The sequence below is a fragment of the Bufo bufo genome, chromosome 6, assembly GCF_905171765.1.
Source record: "Bufo bufo chromosome 6, aBufBuf1.1, whole genome shotgun sequence".
Lineage (NCBI taxonomy): Eukaryota > Metazoa > Chordata > Amphibia > Anura > Bufonidae > Bufo > Bufo bufo.
In genome coordinates this window covers 387,679,151-387,696,814 of record NC_053394.1, presented here as the reverse complement: position 1 = coordinate 387,696,814, position 17,664 = coordinate 387,679,151, and the positions used below count along the sequence as shown (strand labels likewise).

Genomic DNA, 17,664 nt, shown 5'->3' with positions numbered 1-17,664 from the left:
AAGTTAGAGGGGGGGTCACGTCATCAGCTTGCCAGCCAATGATCGTGGCTGGCAAGCTGATAATTTAAAAAAAAACGAATCAGAAGCCAGTTAACACCTTATATTTGTAAATATGATGTGTTAAATGGCTTCTCTGCTCCTCTGCTGGTCCTTTTGGCCGGTTGGTTCCAGCAGAGGAGCAGACATCACAGTGAGTACACACCAAACACTTCACTTAGCCCCAGATCATCCCCCATCACCCCAATTAACCCCTTGATCACCCCTGTCAATCACCTAGTGAAAGGAAAAAATTGATCAGTGTAAACTGTCACTTTTTTTATTTTCACTGGTATTGACTGTTAGGTTTTAGGATAGTTTAGGCCCCTTGCAAGACGGGTGGTAACGAGCCGTTGGGGGAAGCCCGCGTGATTAGTTCGCGCGGTGCCACAGCAGCCAATCTGTTCTAGGAACAAATGCCTGAAGAGGGCCACACTTGTGTAGAAATTGTCCACATAAAGATGGTACCCCTTGCCAAATAAGGGTGACACCAAGTCCCAGACTGTCTTCCCACTGCTCCCCAGGTAGTCAGGGCAACCGACCGGCTCCAGGGTCTGATCTTTACCCTCATAGATCCGAAATTTGTGGGTATAGCCTGTGGCCCTTTCACAGAGCATATACAATTTGACCCCATACCGGGCGCGCTTGCTTGGGATGTATTGTTTGAAGCCAAGGCGCCCAGTAAAATGTATAAGGGACTCGTCTACGCAGATATTTTGCTCAGGGGTATACAAATCTGCAAATTTCTGGTTGAAGTGGTCTATGAGGGGCCGAATTTTGTGGAGCCAGTCAAAAGCTGGGTGGCCTCTGGGACGGGAGGTGGTGTTGTCACTAAAGTGCAGGAAACGCAGGATGGCCTCAAATCGTGCCCTGGACATAGCAGCAGAGAACATGGGCATGTGATGAATTGGGTTCGTGGACCAATATGACCGCAATTCATGCATTTTGGTTAGACCCATGTTGAGGAGAAGGCCCAGAATTTTTTTTAATTCGGAAACTTGGACTGGTTTCCACCGGAAAGGCTGGGCATAAAAGCTTCCCGGGTTGGCGGATATAAATTGAGTGGCATACCGGTTTGTTTCTGCTAAGACTAAGTCCAAGAGCTCCGCAGTCAAGAACAGCTCAAAAAAATCCCAGGGCCGAACCGATCTGAGCTGTCTCAACCCGAACTCCAGACTGGGCGGTGTAAGGGGGAACTAATGGTGCGGCTGAAGTTGGGGACTGCCAATCAGGATTTGCCAGCACCTCAGGGACTCTAGGGGGTCTATGGGTCCATCTGTGCGGTGGCTGCGACGGGGTAACTATTGCACGTGCCACCGTACCAGCTTCAACTGCCCTTCTGGTGCTCGCCACTTCACCATGTTGTACGGCAGTGCTGGTACTAGGTCCAGGGAGGGCTGCGCTGCTGGTGTATGCCTCACCACGTAATCCGACAGCGCCAGCCCCACTCTGCTGCCCTTGAAGCGGATCCTGCGCAACCTGTGGTCTAGCAACACGGGGCCGGGTATGCCTGGTGGTATCAGGGACCTCAACCTCCTCGTCCGAACTTTAGGTCAGACTGCCACTGCTTTCTACAGGTTCATATTCTGACCCGCTAGATTCGTCAGATGAGGGTTCCCATTCCTCATCCGACTGCGTCAGAATCCTGTAGGCCTCTTCAGAAGAATACCCCCTGTTTGACATTTGGACTACTAAATTTAGGGGTATTCCCTGAGACTACCCTAGAAAAAAAGCAAGCCTGTCTTACAAATGGGAGGCTAGCGAAGTACCGGAGGTCGCTGCGATTGATAAAAAATATCAAAACAGATTTTTTTTTATCGCCGCAGCGCTTGAAAAGTGATTGTGCAGTGATCAAAAAAATATATAATTTTTTGTCACTGCGGCGGGACATTGTCCCATGGGGAAGGAGAGGTTTGTCCTATAAAGTTAAAAAAATAATAATAAACACCAGTAAGCAAAAAAGTTAACGTTCAGTTCAAAAAGTTAAATAAAGTTTATATGTTCTGTTCAAAAGTTATTATAAAGTTAATAAAATTTATTGCGTTGCGGCCTGGTTTTTCTTTTTTTTCTTTTCTTTTTTTACCTTCCAGGTCGACCAACCGATCGACTAGCTGCAGCACTGATGTGCATTCTGACAGAAGCATTGCGCTGCTGTCAGATTACACAAAAGTCGGTGTATGCGGCGCTGCAAGACGAGATTTCTCCTCTGCAGTAAAAGATACGTTTGCCGAGGCATATGAGCTGAGGAGGCGGCGGTGTTCATATGCTTTGGCAAACACTTTGTATATATAAAAAATCCCGGCAATGATTTATTCATCCACATTGATTGATGTGAATGGAGAAATCGGGTTTGCCAGGGCATACGAGCTAAGTGGGTATGGATGTTGGGCGGAGCTCCTATGTCCTGGCAGACGCCTTAACCCTCCTTTTTTTTTTTTTTTTGGCAGAGATTTTTTTATCCACATTGATCGATGCGAATGAAGAAATCTGTGCCGTTCATTTTTTCTTTCAGCCCAGAGGCAGTACACTGCCAGGGCAGTACAAACACCCCACAAATAACACCATTTTGGAAAGAAGACACCCCAAGGTATTCCGTGAGGGGCATGGCGAGTTCCTAGAATTTTTTATTTTTTGTCACAAGTTAGCGGAAAAGTGTCACACATCTGGTATTGCCGTACTCAGGAGAAGTTGGGCAATGTGTTTTGGGGTGTCTTTTTACATATACCCATGCTGGGTGAGAGAAATATCTCGGTCTAATGCCAACTTTGTATAAAAAAATGGGAAAAGTTGTCTTTTGCCGAGATATTTATCTCACCCAGCATGGGTATATGTAAAAAGACACCCCAAAACACATTGCCCAACTTCTCCTGAGTACGGCGATACCAGATGTGTGACACTTTTTTGCAGCCTAGGTGGGCAAAGGGGCCCACATTCCAAAGAGCACCTTTAGGATTTCACAGGGCATTTTTTATTCATTTAGATTTCAAACTACTTACCACACATTAGGGCCCCTAGAATGCCAGGGCAGTATAACTACCCCACAAGTAACCTCATTTTGGAAAGAAGACACCCAAAGGTATTTCGTGATGGGCATAGTGAGTTCATGGAAGTTTTTATTTTTTGTCACAAGTTAGTGGAATATGAGACTTTGTAAGGAAAAAAAAAAATCATCATTTTCCGCTAACTTGTGACAAAAAATAAAAAGTTCTATGAACTCACTATGCCCATCAGCGAATACCTTAGTGTGTCTACTTTCCGAAATGGGGTCATTTGTGGGGTTTTTCTACTGTCTGGCCATTGTAGAACCTCAGGAAACATGACAGGTGCTCAGAAAGTAAGAGCTGCTTCAAAAAGCGGAAATTCACATTTTTGTACCATAGTTTGTAAACGCTATAACTTTTACCCAAACCATTTTTTTTTTACCCAAACAAGAGAAAAATTTATATATGGATGTTGTTGTTTTTTTAAAATTTTACAACTGAAAGTGAAAAATGTCATTTTTTTGCAAAAATTTTGTTAAATTTCGATTAATAACAAAAAGGTGGTAATTAAATGTGCCCCAAGACGTATACCTAAGACAACATGGCTGACCATCCGATATAATCCTGATTCTGCAACACCTACAGTTAAGGAAGAGAGAACAACACCCGAGAGATGTCCCAGTCCTCTTCTTCCACAGGATAATTCAGAAGAACATCACTATGTCCCACAGGATGATCAGGTAGATGGATATAAGGTCATCATGATGGAGGATCACAAGCCTCTCATATCAACAGGTAACAGACATGACTAAATACACACGTCCTCTTATTATCTGTATGTAAGGAATTAATTCAGTCACTGGATGTGTTTCCTACAGTAAAGGAAGAGATAATAACACCGGAGAGATGTCCCAGTCCTCTTCTTCTACAGGATGTGTCCGAAGAACATCACAATGCCCCACAGGATGATCAGGTAGATGGAGATAAGGTCTCATGAAATATCCCCTATGATCTGTAGAAGACTGTGAAGATCTTGTGTTCAGTCTTGTTTTATCCACCAGTATTATATGTTTTATCCTTGTATAATGAGAAAGATGGAGATGGCAGAATTACAGCTGACCATAGACGTTACATGTTACATGGATCTTCTCACTATTTTCTGTCTGTATAGACTTTTTAGATTGCCTTCTCTGTCAACTGCTGCAGATCTTTTGTGGCTGCACAAGAGTGGCACAACAGTTTTCTGAGAGGTCTTAGGCCAGGACCATACAACAATACAAATGGTCAACCAAAGTTTTGTAGTCTATGGTGCAGTCTCCTGGTGTCTCCTTACTGTCAGAATGGCAGTACCAAGATCATACCACGGATTCTATTCTAGCACATGTAGATGCAAGTCATCCTCCTTACTTGCATAGAGTATAATAAAATATTCAGGGATGTAGCTAAAGGCTCATGTGCCCTGGTGCAAGAGTTTAGCTTGGGCCCCCTTCCCTCAGTGCTTTGTGGCCAGGGGCAGGGAAGCACATGGCCTTCGTGCTGCTTGAGGTGAAAATTGAAACTGCATCCCCTGCCCCAAGCCAAATTCTTGACCTTACCCCTTCCCTCCAGCCAGAGATGTAACGTGACCTTCATGAACTTTGTATAGTACCGGTGTCTTCTTATGTGACACAAGGGTCTTTGGGCACCCTCAGCCTCCTAGGCCCAGTAGTGACTGCACCCCTAACAGCAGGGGTGGGGAACCTTTTTGCTGCCGAGGGCCATTTGGATATTTGTAACATCTTTCGGGGGCCATACAAAATTCTCAGCTTAAAACTTTGACTGCTATATTTGGTCAAAGGTATAACTGACTCAGGGGTAAGTTACAGAAATTGAGCTTCGATTAAAAAAATCTAGAGCGCTATATTTTTGCAGCACAAAATGGCGCCTGCGCTATATATTACAAATAGTACAGGCTCCATTTTGACCACATATAGCAGTCTAATTTTTAAGTTGAGAATGTTATATATTTAGTTCTTTATTTGGCATTAATGGCAGCCAAGCTAAACCCAGAGGGGTCCAGAGAGGGTTCACCCAGTTTTCACTCTCCTTGCCACTGTCCCTGCCTCTTTCTTCGCAAATGTCCCTACCCTTGTCCCTTTCTCAGCCTCAGATCTGCGCCCCTCCTCCATCAACTTCAAATCACCCTCCTGTCAGACCCCTCAGCCTACATCGGTCTCAGAACAGACCCTCCCCAGCCTCAGATCAGACTTCAGATCAAACTTGCCTCTCCAGCTCCGGATGGCGCTGCCACTTGGTAGATTTACTTACCCTCCCTGGTCTTCTTTTCGCTACGGTGTACTGTGACCAGACAGTGCACAGCTGTTGCCGGAAGAAGACCAGGGAGGGTGAGTACAGGTAGCAATGCGATGTTCTCACCTTCCTGTGCCTCCTGCATGCTAATGATCGCTTCTATAATGGAAGTGGTCATTAGCATTTTCATAAAATGTTCTGGCAGGGGGCCGGGGGCCACATGAAATGGTCCTGTGGGCCAGAGGTTCCCCACCCCTGCCTTACAGCTACGCCCCTGATAATATTGGAAGTTGATTATTGGAAAAGCTATATAGGATTATTTTCATCAGCACATATAATTCTAACTCTACAACAATTTTCTAGCTGCTCAGATGCATCCATCCATTTTGAACCTTTGATTATGGACACCTGGTCATGTGACCTCTAGTCTGACCTCCAGTCTGAGGCTTGCTGTCTCTCTCCTGTGTGGCTGACATCCTGTGAACTACAAGATTACAGCATGATTTATCAGATCCCTCTGGAGAGCTCCCTCCCCACCAGCTACTCCTCCTTGTCTTCTGTATGTCCCTAAACATATCATGCTGCTGAAGATCTCATCTCTACATTATCCATTACACATGAAGAGCAAAGGTTTAGAGTCTAAACCTTGTAGAAGTGGAGAGACATTTAATTGTGCCACTGTCTTTAAATGACAAAAAACACACTTGCCATTTTGCTTGTACTGTTAAATAATCTGTCTGTACCAAACCCCTGACTTTTCAGTTATAGGCCTCATAATAAAATGTCTGAGAAATGGAAGAGTGCAAAACGAAAGACCCATGCCTCATCCTCCCAGAGTCAGAATGTATGTAGTACCAGCAGTATCAGTACCTGCCAGGAGTAGTAGTAGTTGGCCACAGTTCTTCCTGGCTCCTAATATTATTGAGGACAGGGAGAATGGAATTGTGGACTGGATGGCTCAGCGTTTAGATTACCATGAGGAGGAGATTCGGGGGAGGAGGGGCACCCCATGCATAGTTGTGCTTGTGGTGGTAGGAGTAGTGGCACCTGTAGCTGCACTGGTGGTGGTAGGGGCAGTGGTAGCAGCAGTGGAACTCAAGCCAAGTATAAAGCAGGTAATCTGGAGGGGGCTAGGAAGCCCATGATAACATATCGCAGTTTTCATGGCGGGGAGGTTGAGGACTATTACAATGATTGTGTGTTGGACAGGATCTGGGAGCTAGATCAGGGAGCTGAGAAGAAGGTAACATTAGAGGAAGAGGATGGTGGCAGTGACAGCAATACAGAATGAATCACATACAGTTAGAACCTCCCAAAACCTGCCAGGGCCAGATCTGCTTCTAGTATTGTCAGCTTGGGAACTGGTGATGTTGATGATACTGTGGTCGCAGGCTGAAAACGTGCCAGACCTCAAACAAGCTCGGTTGCAGCTAGCTCTGTGTGGAGTGTGCAAGTATCTCCTGTCTGGCAGTTCTTCTCCACGGTGCTGGAAACCAAAACAATGCCCTGTGCAAGATCTTCCAGATTACAATAAGCCATGGGAGTGATGGAGGTGTCTGCCAACTACCACAACAAGAGATTCCTCCTTCTCCCAGTCTCCTTTGTGGCAGCCATGGTTAACAGAAGATATCACAGCAGCATGTCCAGTGTGACTTTTATTGGGGACCAGAGTGCACCCGCAAGTACGACGTTTCGGCTACGCAATAGCCTTTCTCAAGTATATTTGAAAAAGGCTACTGCGTAGCCGAAACGTCGTACTTGTGGGTGCACTCTGGTCCCCAATAAAAGTCACACTGGACATGCTGCTGGTGATATCTTCTGTTAACCATTTATACCTATGGGACGGCGTTGGATTGGCTGTTCCTCCACGGCTGGTGCATTCCAGACAGGCCAGAAGGTCCATTTTGTGCTGCTCTACAACTATTTCTTATCACTGCTTTGTGGCAGCCAGGCGGCATCCACGTGCAGTACTGTGTCCGAGTCGTCATCATCAGTTACTGCTTCTCCTTCTCAGACTGCCTCCTCCTATTCTGTCCCACCATCAGCCATCGATAATGGAATGTGTGGCCAAGAAACAACTCTGCTTGCACAAGTTGCTGGTGGTGCAGTCTCTGTGGTACCACTTTGTGGATTCTGTTGCCTTTAGAGGACTAATGGCATGTGCTCAGCCTCACTAGAAGTTATCTAGCTGGCACTTTTTTTAAAAAAAAGCCATCCCTGCTTTGTACTCTCAAGTGGCGGTGAATGTAGGCCACTCCTTACAATTCTAGCTGTGCAGCGAGGTGCACACAATGGACACCTGGAGCAACGGTTACGGACTGGAACAGTTCATGTCTTTCACAGCCCATTAGATCAATGTTTTTTGCAGCGAGGCAGCACTGTAGCAAGAAGGCCAGGTCCTATTGACACCTCCATGTTTGTTCCGACACCAGACACTTATCGGCCTCCTCCATGGATATCCTCCTGTTCACAACAGAAGCAGGGCAGAACATCGCACCCACTCCCCCTTCTTCCCATCATGTGAAGCTTTGCCATGCCGTTTTAGAGCTGATCTCCCTGGGTGATAGTAGCCACATAGCCAAATACTTTCTAAAGTGCATCAAGCAGCAAACAACCTCGCTGGCTGTCTCCTCACCTAACTCCAACTGGGCGAGGTGGTCAGAGACAATTGCAGGAACATTGTGGCTGCTTTGTGTTTGGGAGAAATAACACATGCTCCCTGAATGATGCATGCGATAAGTCTAGTCGAGCAGCGTTTGTTAAAAAAAAAGTACAGTGGCTTTTAGAAGGTGCAAATAATAGTAATATAATAATCATATAATATAATCGTAATCAGTTCTCACCTCTCCTGTCCTTATACTATATACAGTGATAAGCAGGGTGTTCTAGTGGTGATAGATAATCGGTTCTCACCTCTCCTGTCCTTATATATTATAGAGGGATAGTCGGGATGATCTAGTGATGATAATCAGTTCTCACCTCTCCTGTGTTCTCCGCTGTGCTTTTGGTATAAACACTGATAAGCAGGGAGTTGTAGTGATTAGTGTTAAGCTAATTGAAGCAAAACTAATTGACTTTGATCCAAATTCTAGGAAAATGCTATTTGCCACGAATCCAGATTTTCTCTCACTTCGTGGCAACAAATCGTTTTTTTCCCCCTAAAATTGCAGCTGCACATGTTACAAAGTAAAAGAAGCCCAGGAACGCAATATGACCCGTAATGCTGTGCAGCCAGCTAATCAGCAGTGACTGCCCTATAAAATCCTCATCCTGCCCTGTCTCCACCATTTCATTGTGAACTGAGAATAGGGAGAGACGTGACAAGTGCTAGGGACAGTGTTTATCAAAACTTTTAATTGTAGAATCTTGGATAGGGACAGTGTAGGGAGATTGTAGAGAGAGTTTTCACACACTGTAGAGAGAGCATAGGGAGACTGCAGGGACAGTGCAATCTCTTTGTAATCACCCTGTACATCTAGTTTCACTGCTGTACCATTTATTCTTAATCTGTTCTGTTATACATATGTATGAAATTATTATATATAAATATATACCATATACAACACAACCTCTTACTGGGTCTGATTCGAGGTTGTATACAATAAATGAGACACGAGTGAACGTATAAAATAAAAAAAATATTGTATAATGTGGAAAATTGATACTATAGTATTATTATTGATGAGTATATATGGAGTTACAGTGAAACAAAAGATATAAATATTACATAGAGAGATAATTATACACACACATAGTAATAATTATAATTGCTAGCAATTTCCAGGATACAATATAATGCTACTTTAACTCAACATTAAAATTCCTTATAGTTTATAGTAACCACACATGGGCCTCCAATACTTGTCTCTCCTCTACCCTCTCCTGTCCTCTCTTCCTCCCAGCCTCCTCCTCCAGCTTCCAAGTTTTTTTTTTTTCCATGTTTCTTCCATCTACCCTAAAGCATGGATCTTTTATTCCTTGCAGCTCTCAACCCCCATCCTTGCCAATGCCCCATATCGGTTATCTGAGAGTGTGGGCCTGCCCAGAAACTGAATCTTGGTCAACCAGTTTTTTAGCATTTTATGACTCTGCTCTTATTCCCTTGTTTTGGGTGCTTTTTGTTCTCTGCTAATCAGCATATGTAAGAGATGCAGGATTCTACAAGGCCTTTATCTGTGAGAATCGGAGTAAGACAAAAGGAGCTAGATACATACTAATAAATTCCGTTACCTACCCGTCTCTGATTCACACAAATAAATCCCTCATAATCTATTAAATATAATGTAATATAATGCATATATTATTTTCAAAACCTGTATTTCTTACACCCCTATAACACTGTCCTCCACAGATCCCCCTATAACACTGTCCTCCACAGATCCCCCTATAACACTGTCCTCCACAGATCCCCCTATAACACTGTCCTCCACAGATCCCCCTATAACACTGTCCTCCACAGATCCCCCTATAACACTGTCCTCCACAGATCCCCCTATAACACTGTCCTCCACAGATCCTTCCCTAAACACTGTCCTCCACAGATCCTTCCCTTAACACTGTCCTCCACAGTTCCCCCTATAACATTGCCCTCCACAGATCCCTCTATAACACTGCCCTCCACAGATCCCTCTATAACACTGCCCTCCACAGATCCCTCTATAACACTGCCCTCCACAGATCCCTCTATAACACTGCCCTCCACAGATCCCTCTATAACACTGCCCTCCACAGATCCCCCTATAACACTGCCCTCTACAGATCCCCCTATAACACTGCCCTCCACAGATCCCCCTATAACACTGCCCTCCACAGATCCCCCTATAACACTGCCCTCCACAGATCCCCCGATAACACTGCCCTCCACAGATCCTTCCCTATAACACTGCCCTCCACAGATCCTTCCCTATAACACTGCCCTCCACAGATCCTTCCCTATAACACTGCCCTCCACAGATCCTTCCCTATAACACTGCCCTCCACAGATCCTTCCCTATAACACTGCCCTCCACAGATCCTTCCCTATAACACTGTCCTCCACAGATCCTTCCCTATAACACTGTCCTCCACAGATCCTTCCCTATAACACTGTCCTCCACAGATCCTTCCCTAAACACTGTCCTCCACAGATCCTTCCCTAAACACTGTCCTCCACAGATCCTTCCCTAAACACTGTCCTCCACAGATCCTTCCCTAAACACTGTCCTCCACAGTTCCTTCCCTAAACACTGTCCTCCACAGTTCCTTCCCTAAACACTGTCCTCCACAGTTCCTTCCCTAAACACTGTCCTCCACAGTTCCTTCCCTAAACACTGTCCTCCACAGTTCCTTCCCTATAACACTGCCCTCCACAGATCCCCCTATAACACTGCCCTCCACAGATCCCCCTATAACACTGCCCTCCACAGATCCCCCTATAACACTGCCCTCCACAGATCCCCCTATAACACTGCCCTCCACAGATCCCCCTATAACACTGCCCTCCACAGATCCCCCTATAACACTGCCCTCCACAGATCCCCCTATAACACTGCCCTCCACAGATCCCCCTATAACACTGCCCTCCACAGATCCCCCCCTATTACACTGTCCTCCACAGATCCCCCTATAACACTGCCCTCCACAGATCCCCCTATAACACTGTCCTCCACAGATCCCCCCCATTAGTTCAAAACCCACCAAAAGCGAGGGGCGTGGTCTGGCTGCCGAGGCAAGCGGATGCTTGGAGTTTGAGCTCCTGAGACAGCACTCTCAAAAACGAACGTAAAAGCGACATACCGAGCGGTGAACCCACTCAAAACTGGAGAGGAACCTCCTCAGTACCGCTACCGACATGGTTGGAAAGAAAAAAAGAGCCGTTAAACACCCTCGGCTCTCCAAATTCTATTTCTCTAAAGACGCAGGCAGCGACCAAGATGGCGCCGAGGAGACGCCCGCTTCGCTTCCAGAGAGCTCGGACGAACTGCAGCCTTCCCAAGATACAGCGTGTGATATGCAGCGCTTTCTTCCAGCTTCACCTTCCTTAATCTCTCGTGGGTTTGATCATATCATTCCCCCAACAGAAGTTTCTGATCCAGGGCTGGGCCCAGAACTCGCCGACCCGTTGGAGACGTCCAGACACCTCACTGGCCCAGAAAAAAACGCGGACCCTGCTGGCTCTCCAAACAAACAAACGGCTCGCTTACAATCCCCCCAGCCTGAAGAACATACTCCGGCGTCCTCAAAAAAAGGTAACCGGGGCTGGGAAGGGGAAGCTGACAAGGAGGGAGAGGCCGCGTTATTAGCCATACCAGTCTCCAACACCGCCTTGACTGATACCGCCATGCGGGACATGTTGTTGCTCCAGAGGCGCTCCTTACTGCAAGATATGCTACTGGTGGTGACCCCCATACGCGCTGAAATATCGGACTTGGGAGCGAGAACCGACCACCTGGAGAACAAATTTGGAGACTTCGCATTGTCTCATAACTCATTGATTGATGCGCACACCGACTTAGAAGCAGAGGTGGAAGCCAAAAAGATAAAAATGGCCGACCTAGAAGACAGAAGTCAGCGCAATAATATTAAATTGCGTGGGGTCCCTGAATCAATCCCCGCGAAAGAAATTCCAGAATATGTGCAATCTCTTATTAAAGCGACTTTGCCACATTGCCAAGACAAAGATCTGGAGATTGACAGGGCCCATAGAGTCCCTCGTCCGCGACACCTAGATGCTTCTATTCCGAGAGACGTACTCGCCAGAGTTCACTTTTTCAAAGTTAAAGAGCAACTCATGGCTCACGCCAGAAAAAATGGAGGACTCCCTGCACCTTATCACAAGGTTCTAATATTTGCGGATTTATCCGCCACTACGCTGAGATTACGCAGAGCCTTACTCCCAATCACCTTGGCTTTCCAACGGGAGCAGATCCAATACCGCTGGGGATTCCCAGTTCGTCTCCTAGTGCACCACAAAGGGGAGATTCACGTCATCAAATCCCTGGATGAGGGCCACAAAATCCTAAAAAGCTGGAATATCGCACCTTCGCCACCAGAGGGAGCCCGCCCAAAGGCTCCAGGAAGGATCCACAAAGAATGGGAGAAAGTCCGCTAATCTTGGGTTCACTGTGAAGGTTTTTTCTCTCTTCCACATTAAGGTGCTGAAGTCATCCTGTTTTCTGTCCTAGGTTACAGACAGGACTATAGCCCCAATGTCAGAGAGCCCTGAGCTCTTCAAGTTTAATTTTCCTATGTTCTACTTATATTTCTGTTTTTATATGTTATACTCCCATTTGTCCTTTGGGAATATATGTTTGTATGATGCATATATATTGCCTGTGTCACTTCACGCCGCCTATGTCCGACTGATGCGGGCGTCCTGGCTGGGAGGCGCTCTGCATCTCTTTAACAAATTTTGCTATATAGATCTTGCAATGTTGTTTATTCTACTGTATAATGGTCATTGCCTTAGCTAGCTTAAATGTAAACGGTCTAAATAGTCCAATGCGTAGGGCGCACCTCTGGAGGGAAGCAAAAAACTTGCAATGTGACATCTTAGGGGTTCAGGAGACACATTTACTCTAAAAAGATGCATTTAGATTAAGTCATGCACATTTTCCCCACATATTCCAGTCTCATTTCCACTCTAAATCTAGAGGAGTGATGATTGCTATCAAAAATACGGTGGCTTTCTCCCAAGTGGAGGAGTACTTGGATCCTAAGGGGAGGTTTATTGTTTTAATCTGCTTAATCAATAATGCCCTCTTCACTTTGGTATCCTTGTATGCCCCTAACAGAGGCCAACTGGTATTTTTCCGCAAATTAATGAAATTAGTTAAAAAGAAAAAACAGGGACGATTGGTGATTTTCTGAGATTTTAACATGACAACAGACCCAAGTGTAGATACCTCCTCCCCGCAGAATAGAAACACACCATCTTTGGCCTCAGCCTTCTGGAAGGAGGAATTATATGACATCTGGCGCATCCACCATACATCCGCCAAAGATTATACATTCCACTCTGGGGTCCATAATGTATACTCCCGTATTGATATGTTCATAATAGATAGATCACTGCTTAGTAAAGCAACTGAATCCTCAGTGGAAATTATAAAATGGTCTGACCATGCAGCGGTCACTTTGAAGGTCTCCGAGGACATCAATCTTCCTTGCCAATATTTGTGGAAGAGCAACCCTTTTCTATTATCCAATCCCCAACATGGATCTCGCATTGAATTTGATCTAAAAGACTTCTTCAAAATCAATGCTCAACCTCAAATGGATCCAGTCACCCTATGGAACGCCCATAAGGCTTGTATTAGAGGATCTTTCATTCAACAAGGTGCGATACGTAAAAAACAAATGGAAGCGGCCATCTCGTCCCTGTTATCCAAATTACAACAAATAGAAAATAAAAACAAGACAGCCCCCAGTCCACAGTTAGCTGAAGAACTCATTCAGGTTAGGCAGGAACTAAGAAACCAAATGCTTGCCTCATACGAAAAAATGTTTCGCAAGACGTAAGCATCTTACTACTCCCAAGGGGATAAGGCAGGTAAATTACTAGCTTCTAGTTTTAAAAAGAGATATACCAAAAGTAGACTTCCCCATATTATTCACCCCCAGACCTTAAACAAAGTATACTCTCCTATAGATATAGCAAATGGTTTCCAGACGTACTATTCCAATCTTTATAATTTGGAGGAATCCACTCCTACGCCAGAAAATTTGGAAAACTTAGCAAATTCATACCTTACCTCCCTGGACTTGCCCAGTATAACAGCCTCCCAATTCCAAGCTCTTAACTCTCCAATATCGATAGAGGAAGTAGAAGGGGTAATCAATTCCCTGCCACGCGATAAAGCCCCGGGTCCAGATGGCTTTGCCAGCCACTATTACAAGCACTTTAATGTAATCCTAGGCCCATACCTAAGAGACTTCTGTCAATCTGCCCTCACATCTGGTTCTTTTCCCATGGAGAATTTACAAGCGATTATTATTACCCTCCCCAAGCCGGGTAAGACCCCCGATAGGCCTCAAAACTTTAGACCTATCTCTTTACTGAACCAAGATATAAAAATTTACGCAAAACTGTTGGCTATGCGGTTGGCCAAGATTCTTCCCTCCATCATCCACGAGGATCAAACTGGTTTTGTCCCCTCTAGACAACCCTACTATAATACAAGGAGAATGCTGGGTATATTTCACCATGTAAATGTACACAAAACCCCTATGTTGGCTCTGGCACTGGACGCCGAGAAGGCATTCGACAGGCTCCGATGGTCGTTTGCCTTCTCGGTGCTATCACAGCTGGGTTTTCAGGGCCCGATTGTAAAGGCCATTAGAGCCCTTTATAGCAACCCAACAGCAAGAATTTTTGTGAACGGTGCCCTTTCAGAGGCATTCAATTTAACAAATGGTACTAGACAGGGATGCCCCCTATCTCCCTTGATCTTCATAATAGCAATGGAACCGCTAGCACAAGCAATTAGGCAAGATCAGCAAATTTCGGGAGTGTCGGCAGGGAATCGTTCCCATGTCATATCCCTCTATGCAGACGATGTTCTCCTCTCTCTAACTAACCCCATGGTATCCCTAGAGGCAGTGATGGTTCAGATTTCTAGATACGGAGATCTTTCATACTATCACCTCAACTCCTCCAAAACTCAAGCCTTGCCAATCAATATGCCGGAATCAATGGTGACAAACCTAAGAACCACTTGGGATTTTGACTGGCAAAAGGAAAGCATTAAATACTTGGGTACTTATATGACCCATTCTACATCACAATTATACGCACTTAATTATGATGCTCTCTTAAGCTCCACAGAAAGGGAATTATTAGATTTTAACAAACTTGAAACCTCGTGGATGGGTAGAATTGCGGCTTTCAAAATGTTTACCCTTCCAAAGTTTCTATATACGTATCGCACCCTGCCTATACCAATCCCAGAGAAATTTTTCGTACAGGCACAAGCTTTACTCTCAAAATATATCTGGAAAGGGAAACAACCCAGAATTGCCAGGGAGGTTATAAGGAGGAACCGTCGTCAGGGGGGCCTTGCTGTCCCAGACCTTAAACTGTATTATGTAGCAACTTTGGTGTCAATGCTTAAGGGATGGGCTAAATCTGACACGAAAATACCTTGGGTTCACTTGGAATTAGCACAAGCCACCCCTTTTTCACTGACAGATTTATTGCATCTGCCATTTTGGAAACTCCCTACTCCCAAACACCTGAGCCCGACTATGTTAGCTTCCATAAAGGCTTGGTCCCTGTATCACACTGTAGCTGATGCTGATGGCCCTCCTTCCCTTTCCTCCATACCAATATCTATGCTTCAGGCTATGCTTCCACACTCTGATTTGTCTCTCTGGATGTTGGACACAAATCGGAAGGTTGAAAGCTTGTGTGCAGACGGGTGTTACAACCTTTTCAATCAGTCAGGGATAGTTTGGCTCTCCCGGCGACGGAATTTTATAAATATCTCCAGATTCGCCATTTGTTGCAGAATCTTCAACCGTCAGGTTTAAAAATGGACATGCTAGCAAAAGCCTATATTTCAAGCAATGCCAAAGGGCTAAAAACATTATACAACTCTATTCTTCAACCGACCCAATTTAAACGTTCCCATCCCATGCGTACATGGGAAAAAACCCTAAACATATCCATTACAGATGCCGAATGGCTTGGAGCCCTTAGGGCGATCCACAAATATCTCAAATGCACCTCCCATATCGAATCAGCGTTAAAAACTGTCTTACTTTGGTACTACACACCAAACAGACTAGCAATCATGTACCCAGATGTTTCAAATCTATGCTGGAGGGGCTGTGGTGGTAGGGGGACACTCTTCCACATAATATGGCAATGCCCTATTCTTAGCTCTTATTGGTCTGATTGCACTACCATGTTGAATCGACTGTTTCAGAATAGGATCAGCTGGTCCCCTCAGTTAGTCTTACTTTTTATAGGTATTGATAATGTCCCGAATCAATATAAAACACTGTTTTGTGTAATATGTGTTTTAGCCAAACTAATAATACTGAGACACTGGAAGTCTCCAGACATACCGAAGATGTGTGAATTAATCTCTGCAATAAATACGACATATGCTTATGAAAAAATCATATCTTTGGGAAATGGTAGTTTTACCAAACTACAGTTACATTGGTTGGAATGGATAAAATCCCCATTATGCTCACTACCTTAGGTGAAGTGTAATCCATCACACTCCTGTATACGCATTGGACCCAATAGGCTTCAACAGGCCTTTACTTAGGCTTCCGGGCCTTACCTGACTAGGCGGCGACATCCTTGTTATCCTCTTTATCATTAAAAACACCATTTCACAGGCTTGTTAAATATATTTGCAAAGCTATTTATGTTGCTTACTTTTTTATATGCATCATTGTTCTGGAATTTTCTTTATTTTCTTTCTAAATTGGCGTAATGCGCTGTTGCATCGCGCACTGTAACAATATTCATTGTATCCTAACCGGTAATCCCGATTTGTTTTTGTCATCTATGTCTTAAATAATCTCAATAAAAATTTATTGAAATGAAAACCCACCAAAAGCACACAATTTAGTTCAAAATATTTTCTTTTCTTAATTTTCCTCCTAAAAAACCTAGGTGCGTCTTACATCGTTACATCGTATAAAGTGATTCTAACTCCCCAGCAGTTTTCTAAAGTTGCCCCCACACACCCTTCCATCAGGAGGTAGATTCTGTAGGTTTGTTTGTCAGCAAGCACTATCTCGTGCCAGAGGTAGAATAGCGGTTCCCTGCCTAAAAAATATGTCCATGAGCAAACCCTCCCTACATGTTTCACCAGCACACTGGCTTCATCAGGGGAGTTTGGGTTGTGCTAAGGGGAAGCTCAAGGACCTGCCACATTTTATTGTAATCCTGCGCCCGCCTTTTTTTACAGCCAATAGTGAAGTCCCCCAGGGCCAGGGAACCATTGGAAAAGCAGTATAGGATTTCTTTTCATCAGCACATATAACGTCAACTCACTAGCAATTTTCTAAATGCTCAGAAGCATCCGTACATTTTAAACCCTTTGATTATGGACACCTGGCCATGTGATCTCCAGTCTGACCACCAGTCCGAGGCTTGCTGACCTGTCAGACAGGAGATCAGTCTGTCCTGTGTGGCTGACATCCTGTGAACTGTTTAGTTGCTCTATAATTGTGCCTCTGTCTTTAAATTACAGAAAACACACTTGCAATTTTGCTAGTACTGTTTAATAATCTGTGTGTACAGAACCCCTGACTTTTCAGTTATATGTCTCATAATAAAATGTCTGGAAAACGGAAAAGTACAAAACGAAAGACCCATGCCTCGTCCTCCCAGAGTTAGAATGTGGGTGGTAGCAGC

The 17,664-nt window shown here is 44.8% G+C and overlaps 1 pseudogene; it reads left to right on the top strand.

Moving 5' to 3' along the window:
* The window catches only part of LOC121003527, a 1,246,211-nt pseudogene that overhangs the window by 1,096,062 nt on the left and 132,485 nt on the right, over positions 1 to 17,664 (top strand).